This window comes from Hyperoodon ampullatus (genome assembly GCF_949752795.1).
Source record: "Hyperoodon ampullatus genome assembly, chromosome: 1".
Classification (NCBI taxonomy): Eukaryota; Metazoa; Chordata; class Mammalia; order Artiodactyla; family Ziphiidae; genus Hyperoodon; species Hyperoodon ampullatus.
In genome coordinates, this window is record NC_136914.1 from 150798005 (window position 1) to 150810649 (window position 12645).

The following is a 12645-nucleotide window of genomic DNA, read 5'->3' on the forward strand; positions in this document are numbered from 1 at the left end:
TCCTCTGATCTGACATAATATTACATGGAGTCTTGTAGTGATGAATCATATGTTTTATAGACCCTAGGACAATGGTGCTGGCTAAGGTATCATGGGTAGGAAAAATGACCCCATAACTGTAATATGTGCCTGTTCTTATCAAAATGAATCACTATACCTTACAAGACCAAAGGAGTCCAATGTACTCAGCTGGCCTCCAGTGACCAGTTCATGCCATGTGAACAGATCAGCAATGGTCTCTATTGCTGGCACGTTGGACATTTTGTGGCTTTGGCAAGTAGGAGCCCATATGGTTGCATAGCCTCCAACTCTGTCATCATGGAAACTTCTTTTCTGTGTCCACTGTGTTAGCACCAGGGTGGCTGATGCCAGAGGCTGGCTTGTGTAAACTGGCCAATTCAGTTTTATTTACCAGGATGTTTAGTTCTGCTTTCATGGTGGAGATCTCTGGTGGGCATTAACATGTGATACGAATATCTCCACAATGAGTGACCATTCTCATATGCCCAATCCCATGTCTCTACCCAGAAGTCTTTGAAACTGGTCTTTCAACACTTGTCTTTCCAGTCCCCTGATCAGCCAAGCCATTTCCCACTGCCCATTATTCCATACATATTCTAAGCTTGCGCCACTTCTCTGTCCACACAAAATGGATGAGCAGGGTACCGTCTGAACCTCTCCTCATTGAGATGATTTCATATCATCTCTGTTTTACCCTAAATGAGGCTATAGTGCTGTTGCCACCTATTTCTGTCTTGTACCCACATCCCCACCTTACCCATTCATGAATTCAACCCCCTTCATAAGCTGTTTGTAAAGGATCTTCGTTGCAGCCATAGATGTGAGCTGAGGAAGAGGCACTGGTGAGACAGTGATAGATGACATGAGGGTCATTATGATCAGTTGCACCCACCAGGCTTTTGATGGTTAAGCAACACCACTGGCCTTTATTGTTTGGGGACTTTATTCATTTCTACTGTTACCAGTGAGCTTAGTCTTATAGCACCTTCTCCTGCCCCAGCCTGCAGAAAAGAGCCACCACCTGCGTTCTTAGTAATGTGGGTGCTCTTCTCACCATTGTAATCCTTATTGTATTGGAAAATCACGTGACATCTGGGCTCTTTAATTTATTGGCTTTATTAATAATATCTAAAACTATAATGTCATAATGTCAGTTCAAGTAAATTTCTGCTGCCAAATGAATTTGCAAAAAAATAACGATTGGATGTCAGAAATCTTTGGATTTTGGATTGTGGATAAGAGATTGTCAGATGGACAGAGAAAGTATCAGAGAATCCTCTCTATGGGATTCTTATGACAACCTTTTATAAGCAAGATGTCACAGTCCTGTACCAAGAGACAGCAATGTATCAGTGCTACTTTTTGTTCTCCACATGTGTCCATTCTCCTGTGTCCATCCACATGCCTCTACCTCAGACCTCCTTGAAACTGATCTTTTTATCTTTCTCTTTCCAGGCTCCTGATCAGCCAAGCCATTTGCCATTGCCCATGATTCCATATATGTAGTAAGCTTGGACTTAGATATGTAGTGGGTGGTAATTCTGGAACATAGGGGAAGGGATGGAAGCAGAGTAGAGACTGGAGTCTCATGTCACAGCAGATCACACACCTGTGACTTGGGACCAATATGGGACAGGAGGAGTAACACAACCATAGCAGTAAGTTAGAGGGAAGACTGAGAAAATCCTCTGTACCTGGTGGCCACTAGCTAACAATGCAAATAGTGGTTATAATGAAATAAAACCAAACATGAATTTGAGTTTCATTATTTTGGAATGCTTATCAAAGATGTGGTAGAAAAAAATTCCTAAGAACACTTCAGTGTTCATATTTGTAGATTGTTGTCACCTTAAACTCAGTTTACTTAAAATCAAAGAAAACAAACTTTGAGAAAAACAATGGGGCAGCATGCTAACATTTGTGTTTCTAGCACTGATACATTTTTCTTAGTCTTAAATTTTGGAATCATCTGTAACTCATATCTCTTTGGATCCTACATTGAACCAATTCCTATCATTCTTCCCTTAAAAGGCATCTGATACTTATTCATTATGTTTTGTTTCCATCTCCGGCTTCTGACTGCAGAAACTTGTCTCACTTTTTGATTATGAACTGATATATTAATTGAGCTTTCCCTATCTAATCAACCCTGCCTACCACTGCTAAATTAGTTTTCCTGAAAATCTATTTTCAGTACCTCATTTTTGGTCAAAAACTATAAAAAATACAAATAAAAGTTGCTTTTTAAATACCTTTAAAAATTTTAAAAAGAAAGCCCCAAACTGAGAAAGTATTTTAGCAACACGTTTGAGGGATGAGTGTTGAAACTAGGTATTATATATAAGGGATGCTTCCAACTTAGCAAAAGACAAAGTCTCCAAAGAAAAATGGGAAAACATCGTGATAATTCACAAATGAAGAAATATAAACCGACAATACACATGAAAAAAATGTGCAAGTTGATAATAATAAAAATACAAATCAAAATACAACTCACCTTTCTGCGCTACCCATAGAGGGGTCCATACAGCATTGTTCTGGGTTCCTATCATAAGGTAAATGGAAATTTTCACCATGTCCAGAGCCCTTGATATTCTGCTAATGAGGGAGGAGGATGTCCACAAATTCCTTGCAGCAGGAACCCACTTAGGTGGCAAAAACCTTGACTTCCAAATGGAACAGTACATCTACAAAAAAAAAAAAAAAAGCAGTGACATCTACATCATAAATATGAAGAGAAACTGGGAAAAGCTTAGAAGCCTTTGCTGGCAGCTTATGCCATTGAAAACTCAGCTGATATTGGTATCATATCCTCCAAGATTACTGGTGATCGAGCTGCACTGAAGTTTGCTGCTGTCACTGGAGCCACTCCTACTGCTGGCCGCTTAACTCCTGGCATATTCACCAACCAAATCCAGGCAGCCTTCTGGGGGTCATGATTTCTGGTGGTGGTTACTGATCCGAGGGTTGACCACCAGCCTCTCACAGAGGCATCTTATGTTAACCCGCCTACAATCACTCAGTATAACACAGACTGTCCTCTGCTCACTTAATGAGTCTGATGTGGTGGATGCTGGCCAAGGGAGTTCTGCACATATGTGGCACCTTCTTCTGTGAACACCAATGGGAGGTCACACCTAATCTCTACTCCTTCGGAGGTCTGAAAAAGACTGAAAAGGAAGATCAGGTTGCTTAAAAGGCTGTAACCAAGGAGGAATTTCAGGATGAATGAACTGCTCCAGCTCCCAAATTTACTGCTACTCAGTCCCAGGTCCCAGGCTGGTCTGAAGGTTGGCAGGTGCCCTCTGTGCTATCCAGCAGTTCCCTACTGAAGCATGGAGAGCTCAGTCTGCCGCTGGAAGAGTGGTCTGTAGCTCCCACTGCTTGGGCCACTGACTGGTTAGTGAATGGAAGCAGGTATTGCAAGAAAAGAAGTTCCCAGTGCATGATCAAGCTTCATTTTTAGCACAGGATAACCTTCCATTTCATGGCACACTTTTTTTTTTTTGCGGTACGTGGGCGTCTCACTGTTGTGGCCTCTCCCGTTGCAGAGCACAGGCTCCAGACACGCAGGCTCGGCGGCCATGTCTCACGGGCCCAGCCGCTCCGTGGCATGCGGGATCCTCCCAGATGGGGGCACGAACCCGTGTCCCCTGCATTGGCAGGCGGACTCTCAACCACTGAGCCACCAGGGAAGCCCCAACTTGGCCTATTTGATTAAAACCATGGGAAAATGACCATGTATATAGGGAACAGCAACTTACAAAAAGCACCCTGGGGGCGACACACTGATCATTTTGGTGGGGGAAGGGGTCCAGTTTCAAAGCCTGACCCATAAGGCATAGGAACATGTTGTCAAATCTTTAACTTTTTAGTTGCATCTGGAATTTATACAAAACATTAAAAATGTACATTCCCCTCTCTGTGTTTAATGTACTCTAGTGATGATCAATTTGGGGGAGAGGTCCTGCTTTCAACTCACAAGTAGGATCATTTCCAAATTCAAAGAAACAGCCATCCTCTTCTGTGTCTTAACTTCAGGTGACCTGCTGAACCAGGAAGTGTTTTCCTTTCCTGTCAGTGCAGCTTCTCAGTCTCCTGTTGCTTCTGCTATTCAGACCTCTTTAATGTGAATGTCAATTGTTTACTGCCAATTGTAGTGTCTGATACACTCAATGTCCCATTTTCTGATTCAAGTTTCAAACGATCTTCAAAGGTTTTATTCATCTGCTTCTGGTTGGTGGCAGAGTCTTTGAAGCTTCCGAGTTCTTCTCCTGCTTTGATCACATATAACTGGGGCTTGAGGACCATCTGTTGGTTCTCCTTGTGTCTTTCCTACTGCTTCCACTTGGTGGAGAAGTCTGTGCTACTTCCTGACCTCTTCAACCCCATCTTTTTTAACATCTGAACTCAAAATTTTCTGTATCACTTGGTTTTCCTCCCAGTTCTTTCTCTTCCCCTTTTTCATGAAGAATCTAAGAATCTTAGTTTCTTCTTGCTTTTTTCACTAATTTTTGAAACAGGTGTATTCAAAAGCCTAAATTCTCCACTCTCTTGGTCTCCTTGAAAGTCAGGGTTCTCAAATGTAACTTTAAAACCATCGCTGGTAAGAAAGAATATTAGGAAGGCTCTTAACTTTCTTCTTCTATGTAGATTTTTGCTTCTCTTCCTCTTCCTCAGTTAAGTGCTAGCCCTTTGTTAACTTTTGGCAATTTCTTTAATTGGACTCTGTGAACGAGTTTCTTCTATCTTCTGCTGGGTCTTATATTTCCCATATGCTTCATAAGCAAATGGATTTATCATGCATTTCATGAGTCTTATGATAGATAAGACTATCTATAGATAAGCCCTGAAGCAGCATATTTTAAATTGGAATTGCCTCTGATAATCTAGGACATACGATTGGCTTAGAGACATCACCAGAAAGTGGTGGGAAAATTGTTTTTCTTCTTATGTTCATTATCACTCCCAGGCTTTCAGTGACAATGAGAAAAATCAGGATAAGCTGTTCTTAAGAACTTGAGGACATCATGTCAAAAGTTAATGATAAAGTATTTCTTAAAAGTAGCAAATATAGGGCTTCCCTGGTGGCGCAGTGGTTGAGAGTCCGCCTGCCGATGCAGGGGACATGGGTTCGTGCCCCGGTCCAGGAAGATTCCACATGCTGCGGAGCGGCTAGGCCTGTGAGCCATGGCCACTGAGCCTGCACGTCCGGAGCCTGTACTCCGCAACGGGAGAGGCCACAACAGTGAGAGGCCTGCGTACCGCAAAAAAAAAAAAAAAAAAAAAAAAAAAAAATAGTAGCAAATATATCAACATTTTCATAATGAAATCATAGGACTAAAAAAGGATGTGACTTTTAGAATGCATTCCATATGCTATGTACCTTCTTATACATTAACTTCTTGAAGCTACATATCCGTTCCATAGGATATATATAGAAAAGAGTTTAGTCTAACTACTTTAGCAGAAATACTAAAGGAAATTAAATACCTCCTAGAAGCTCTAGGAGAGCTGGAAGAGAACCAGACTTGGATACTGCACTGACAGGGTAGAAAAACTTCCAAATAAACCTTAGACATGAAAATTATCTAAGAATTTAAAAAGCATAAAGGAAATTATTATTAATGGCATCATGAGAAACTATAAGTACATTAGAAAATATATTCAGTGTCTTCTCTCAACTTTTATACGATTTTCATGTGATTTATCTTCATCCAATTTCATGGCCATTGTAGGTACTCAAAAGCAGTGTATGTCCTTCACATTAGCTGTAATTCTAATGATGTTTAAGCAAATTTTACAAGTTAAAAGACACTCAGCAAAATGATTTAGTTATCGGTTAACAGGCTAGAGTAGATTTATTATTTGCTCACAATTTTTTGTCTCCTCCCCACCCATGCCATGTTTCCCCATTGGTAGGGAATACACCCTCTTGTTCCATTGACATTGGCTTAGCCATGAGACTTGCTTTAGTCCATGGAGTGTGAGTAGGTATGACATACAGCTGTCCAAATAGAAGCTTTAAATGCGTTGCCTGGGTTGGCTCTGTCCTATCTAAGCAGTTGTCCTCTGCCATGAGAACATCATGTCTCAGATGGTGGCTCCTCCTTTAGAATGGATACAGGTGTGAGAGGACTCATGCAGCTGGGCTGAGCTCAGTGGAGCCCAGCAAAGAACAGCTTTCAAGTTACATCCACATCAATAAAAAATGTGTCTTGTGGAAAACAAATTTTGGATTTGTTTCCTGCCATTAGTAAAAGTTGATAATATACAGGTAAACATAATTTCTTAACGTAGGGTCAAATTTGGACATTATTACATTTAAAGGGAAAAGCCCTAAGGTTAAGGTTGAATTACATTGCTTCCACATATCATTGCTAATAATTTACTTCTCTCAGCAAAAAGACCTTACACAAAAGGAGAAGTATATTCCACAGGACATTCGGTCTAATACAAGAGAGCATGTAGTGTGTATATCACTTTTTATATAATATATGAACACCTTTAGAGAATTTCCTAAGTCGCCTGTTATAATTTTTACTAATTATAATCAGTTTCAGATAAAAATACAAAATAAAATTGAATGTAGAATTCAGAAGTAATGATAGTATGAATTTGCTTTAAAACAATGATAAAATTTCTATGAACTGAACCTTATTACTATTGCTGGGCATACTCAATTATAAGCCAAAGGTTTTTTCCTCCTAAAATTTTAATCCTCAGATAAGAGGATATAGTTATTTTATATCCAAGGTCTTAAAAAGTCTAGTTATTGCAGACCTTCTCTCAATTTACTAAATTTTGATTAATCAAATACAGTTTGGGAAAGAAAACACATTAGTCTGAAACCACATATGTCAATATTAGTACTAAATGATTAACTGAATAAATTGGTGAAAAAAAAAGAAGAAACTTTAATACATATTTCTTCATTACTCTCACTGGGATGACTTCACAATTGTGTTTGATTGTAAACGAGGCTTCTAAAATTTACTTAAAAAGCAAAGCAGAAAGTGTGGTTATGTTTTGGATATCATAAATGCATGTACATAGGACAATATAAAATAATGTATTAATGTTTTCTGATTGTATACTCTCAGGGTAAATTTTCCAGTGAGAATAACATATACTGATCCAACACATGTTCTTTCTCAAAAAATGTGGTCTGGCAAAATTATGTTCTCTCAACAAAGAGGATTCAACAAGCAACTCTGAGGGTGATGATACTACTATGTAAGATACATATGAAAAGCTTGAATAAAATATTTTCAAGAAATGTGGAAAAGCATAATTTTATATAAATAAGGTAATTATATGAGTGAATTTGAATATTTTATAACTTATTTAATAAATTAAATATTAAAAGTTAATATTTTACAATTATGTATTTATAATTAAATATTAACATGGTATAGTTAGTAAAAAAGCCACAAACCTCATTTTGGACCTTCTCCTTGGGAAAATGGGAGATGGCTTTATAATTTGAGTTAACTCATAGTAGGAATGCATGGTATCTAACTACTTTCTGGACCAATTCCTTTTAATATTTACTAAATACTATTACTTAATCTCTCATCCCTTTTCCACTCAAGATCAGTTCACCCATTTAATAATCAATTAATCAGTCTAGAATGTAATTTACAAGAGGAAATGTCCATGTCTCCTAACTCCAGGAGCCTAACGGTTAGATTCAAAGGCAGAGCTCCTATTTAACCATTCTAACATGTTTGATTATTTTTCTTTTGATGAATAAGAAGACAGAAGTCAACAGCCAAAAGGTAAGATGTCATCTCAGACTCAGATCAACCCTTTGTTAATTAAGACATTGCTGGGCACAATTAGACAAATAAAGATTCAATTACTGTCACTGGTAAAGGGAAAGAGCTTAATTGGTTTCCTTCAATCACCACAATTTAAATTGAATTTTCATTAAAACTGCAGGAAGGCAGACATCAAAAGCAAGAAGAAGTACAATCCTGCAGCCTGTGGAATGAAAACCACATTCACAGAAAGATAGACAAAATGAAAAGCCAGAGGTCTATGTATCAGATGACAGAACAAGATAAAACCCAGAAAAACAACTAAATGAAATGGAGATAGGCAACCTTCTAGAAAAAGAATTCAAAATAATGATAGTGAATAATGATTGTGGCTCCCCACAAATAAATCAGAAATACATGTACATGTGCAACAAATCCTACAGTATACATATATATATATTTTCCATTTTCTCTTTTTGTGAGTGTGCATGTGTATGCTTCTTTGTATGATATTGTCTGTATAGTCTTGCTTTTACCATTAGTCCTAGGGTTCTGTCTGTCCATGTTTTATTTTATTTTATTTTTGTATAGTTTCTACCCCTTGTTATCATTAGTGCATTGGTTTTTTGGTTTAGTTGTTCTCTTCTTTCTTTTCTTTTCTTTTTCTTTTTTATTACTTTTTATTTTTTTTTTAATTTTTAATAATTTTTTTTATTTTAATAACTTTATTATTATTTTTTCTTCTCCCTTTTCTTCTGAGCCATGTGGCTGACAGGTTCATGGTGCTCTGGCTGGGTGTCAGGCCTGTGCTTCTGAGGTAGGAGAACTGAGTTCAGGACTTTGGTCCACCAGAGACCCCCTGACTCCATGTAATATCAAATGGCGAAAGCTCTCCCAGAGTTCTCCATCTCAACGTTGAGACCCAACTCCACTTAATGACCAGCAAGCTACAGTGCTGGACACCCCATGCTAAACAAATAGCAAGACAGGAACACAACCCCACCCATTAGCAGAGAGGCTGCCTAAAATCATAATAAGGTCACAGACACCCAAAACACACCACCAGATGTGGTCCTCCCTCCAGAAAGACAAGATCCGGGCTCATCCATCAGAACACAGGCACCAGTCCCCTCCAGCACAGGCCTACACAAACCAGTGAACAAACCTTACCGACGGAGGGCAGACACCAAAATCAAGAGGAACTATCAACATGCACCTGTGAAAAGGAGGAACCAAACACAGTGAGTTAAGCAAAATGAGAAGACACAGAAACACACAGCAGATGAAAGAGCAAGGTAAAAACCTACCAGACCAAACAAATGAAGGGGAAATAGGCAGTCAATCAGAAAAAGAATTCAGAGTAATGGTAGCAAAGGTGATCTAAAATCTTGGAAATAGAGTGGAGAAAACAGAAGAAATGATTAACAAGGACCTAGAAGAACTAAAGAGCACACAAACAATGATGAACAACACAATAAATGAAATTAAAAATTCTCTAGAAGGAATAAATAGTTGAATAACTGAGGCAGAAGAAAGGATAAGGGACCTGGAAAATAAAATAGTGGAAATAACTACTGCAGAGCAGAAGAAAGAAAAAAAGAATGAAAAGAATTGAGAAGAGCCTCAGAACCTCTGGGACAATATTAAGTAAACCAACATTGGAATAATAGGGGTCCCTGAAGAAAAGGAGAAATAGAAAGGGAGTGATAAAATATTTGAAGTGATTATAGTTGAAAACTTCCTTAATATGGGAAAGGAAATAGTCAATCAAGTCCAGGAAGCACAGAGCATCCCATACAGGATAAATCCAAGGAGAAACATGCCAAAACACATATTAATTAAACTATCAAAAATTAAATACAAAGAAAAAATATTAAAAGCAGCAAGGGAAAAACAAAAAATAACATACAAGGGAATCCCCATAAGGTTAACAGCTGATCTTTCACCAGAAACTCTGCAAGCCAGAAGGGAGTGGCAGGACATATTTAAAGTGATGAAAGGGAAAAACCTACAACCAAGATTACTCTACAGAGCAGGGATCTCATTCAGATCGATGAGAAATTAAAAACCTTACAGAGAGCAAAATCTAAAAGAATTCAGCACCACCAAACCAGCTTGAGAACAAATGCTAAAGGAACTCCTCTAGGCAGGAAACACAAGAGAAGGAAAAGACCTGCAATAACAAACCCAAAACAATTAAGAAAAAGGTAATAGGAACATACATATCAATAACTACCTTAATTATAAATGGATTAAATGCTCCAACCAAAAGACATAGTCTGGCTGAATGGATACAAAAACAAGACCATTATATATACTGTCTAAAAGAGACCTACTTCAGACCTAGGGACACATACAGACTGAAAAGGAGGGAATGGAAAAAGATATTCCATGCAAAAGGAAATCAAAAGAAAGCTGGAGTAACAATTCTCATATCAGACAAAATAGACTTCAAAAAAAAGACTATTGCAAGAGACAAAGAAGGACACTACATAATGATTAAGGGATTAATCCAAGAGGAAAATATAACAATTGTAAAATTTTATGCACCCAACATAGGAGCACCTCAATACATAAGACAAATGCTAACAGCCATAAAAGGGGAAATAGACAGTAACACAATCATAGTAGGGGACTTTAATACCCCATTTTCACTAATGGACAGATCATCCAAAATGAAAATAAATAAGGAAACACAAGGTTTAAATGATACATTAAAAAATATGGACTTAATTCATATTCATAGGACATTCCATTCAAAAACAATAGATTACACATTCTTCTCAAGTGCTCATGGAACACTTTCCAGGATAGATCATATCTTGTGTCACAAATCAAGCCTTGGTAAATTTAAGAAAAATTGAAATCATATCAAGTGTCTTTTCGGACAACAATGCTTTGAGATTAGATATCAATTACAGGAAAAAATCCCTAAAAAATACAAACAAATGGACTCAAAATAATACACTACTAAATAACCAAGAGATCATTGAAGAAATCAAAGAGGAAAACAAAAAACACCTAGAAACAAATGACAATGAAAACACGATGACCCCAAACCTATGGGATGCAGCAAAAGTAGTTCTAAGAGGGAAGTTTATAGCAATACAATCCTACCTCAAGAAAAAAGAAAAATCTCAAATAAACAATCTAACCTTACACCTAAAGGAACTAGAGAAAAAGAACAAACAAAAGCCAAAGTTAGTACAAGGGAAGAAATCATAAAGATCAGAGCAGCAATAAATGAAATAGAAACAAAGAAAACGATAGAAAAGATCAAGAATACTAAAAGCTGGCTCTTTGAGAAGATAAACAAAATTGATAAATCATTAGCCACACTCATCAAGAAAAAAAGGGAGAAGACTCAAATCAATAGAATTAGAAATGAAAAAGGAGAAGTAACAACTGACACTGCAGAAATACAAAGGATCATGAGAGATTACTACAAGCAACTATATGCCAATAAAATGGACAAACTGGAAGAAATGGAAAATTCTTAGAAAAGCACAACCTTCTGAGACTGAACCAGGAAGAAATAGAAAATATACACAGACCAATCACAAGCACAGAAATTGAGACTGTGATTAAAATTCTTCCAACAAACAAAAGCCCAGGACCAGATGGCTTCACAGGCGAATGCTATCAAACATTTAGAGAAGAGCTGACACCTATCCTTCTCAAACTCTTCCAAAATATATCAGAGGGAGGAATACACCCAAACTCATTCTACAAGGCCACCATCACCCTGATACCAAAACCAGACAAGGATGTCACAAAGAAAGAAAACTACAGGCCAATATCACTGATGAACATTGATGCAAAAATCCTCAACAACATACTAGCAAACAGAATCCAACAGCACATTAAAAGGATCATACATCATGATCAAGTGGGATTTATCCCAGGAATTCAAGGATTCTTCAATAAACCCAAATCAATCAATGTGATAAACCAAATTAAAAAATTGAAGGAGAAAAAACAAAAGATCATCTCAATAGGTGCAGGAAAAGGTTTTGACAAAATTCAACACACATTTATGATAAAAACCCTGAACAAAGTAGGCATGGAGGGAACTTACCTCAACATAATAAAGGCCACATATGACAAACCCACAGCCAACATCATTCTCAATGGTGAAAAACTGAAACCATTTCCACTAAGATCAGGAACAAGAAAAGGTTGCCCACTCTCACAACTATTATTCAATATAGTTTTGGAAGTTTTAGCCACAGCACTCAGAGAAGAAAAAGAAATAAAAGGAAACCAAATCAGAAAAGAGTAAATAAAGCTGTCATTGTTTGCAGATGACATGAGAGTATAAATAGAGAATCCTAAAGATGCTATCAGAAAACTACTAGAGCTAATCAACAAATTTGGTAAAGTAGAAGGACACAAAATTAATGAAGAGAAATCTCTTGCAGTCCTATACACTAATGGTGAAAAATCTGAAAGAGAAATTAAGGAAACACTCCCATTTACCACTGCAACAAAAAGAATAAAATATCTGGGAATAAATCTACCTAAGGAGACAAAAGACCTGTATTCAGAAAACTATAAGACACTGATGAAAGAAATTAAAGATGACACAAACAGATGGAGAGATATACCATGTTCTTGGATGGGAAGAATCAACATTGTGAAAATGACTCTACTATCCAAAGCAATCTACAGATTCAATGCAATCCCTATCAAACTACCACTGGCATTTAAAATTTCACAATTTCTATGGAACACAAAGACCCCGAATAGCCAAAGCAATTTGAGAATGAAAAATGGAGGTGGAGGAATCAGGCTACCTGACTTCAGACTATACTACAAAGCTACAGTAATCAAGACAGTATGGTACTGGCACAAAAATAGA

General features: G+C 37.5%; 1 pseudogene across 1 annotated transcript; it reads left to right on the top strand.

Annotated features, from left to right (window-relative positions):
• Window positions 1-2595: 2595 nt before the first annotated feature.
• Window positions 2596-3487, top strand: LOC307058119 (small ribosomal subunit protein uS2B-like; annotated as a pseudogene). The gene has a single exon. The product of its transcript is annotated as a small ribosomal subunit protein uS2B-like (transcript).
• Window positions 3488-12645: the final 9158 nt, after the last annotated feature.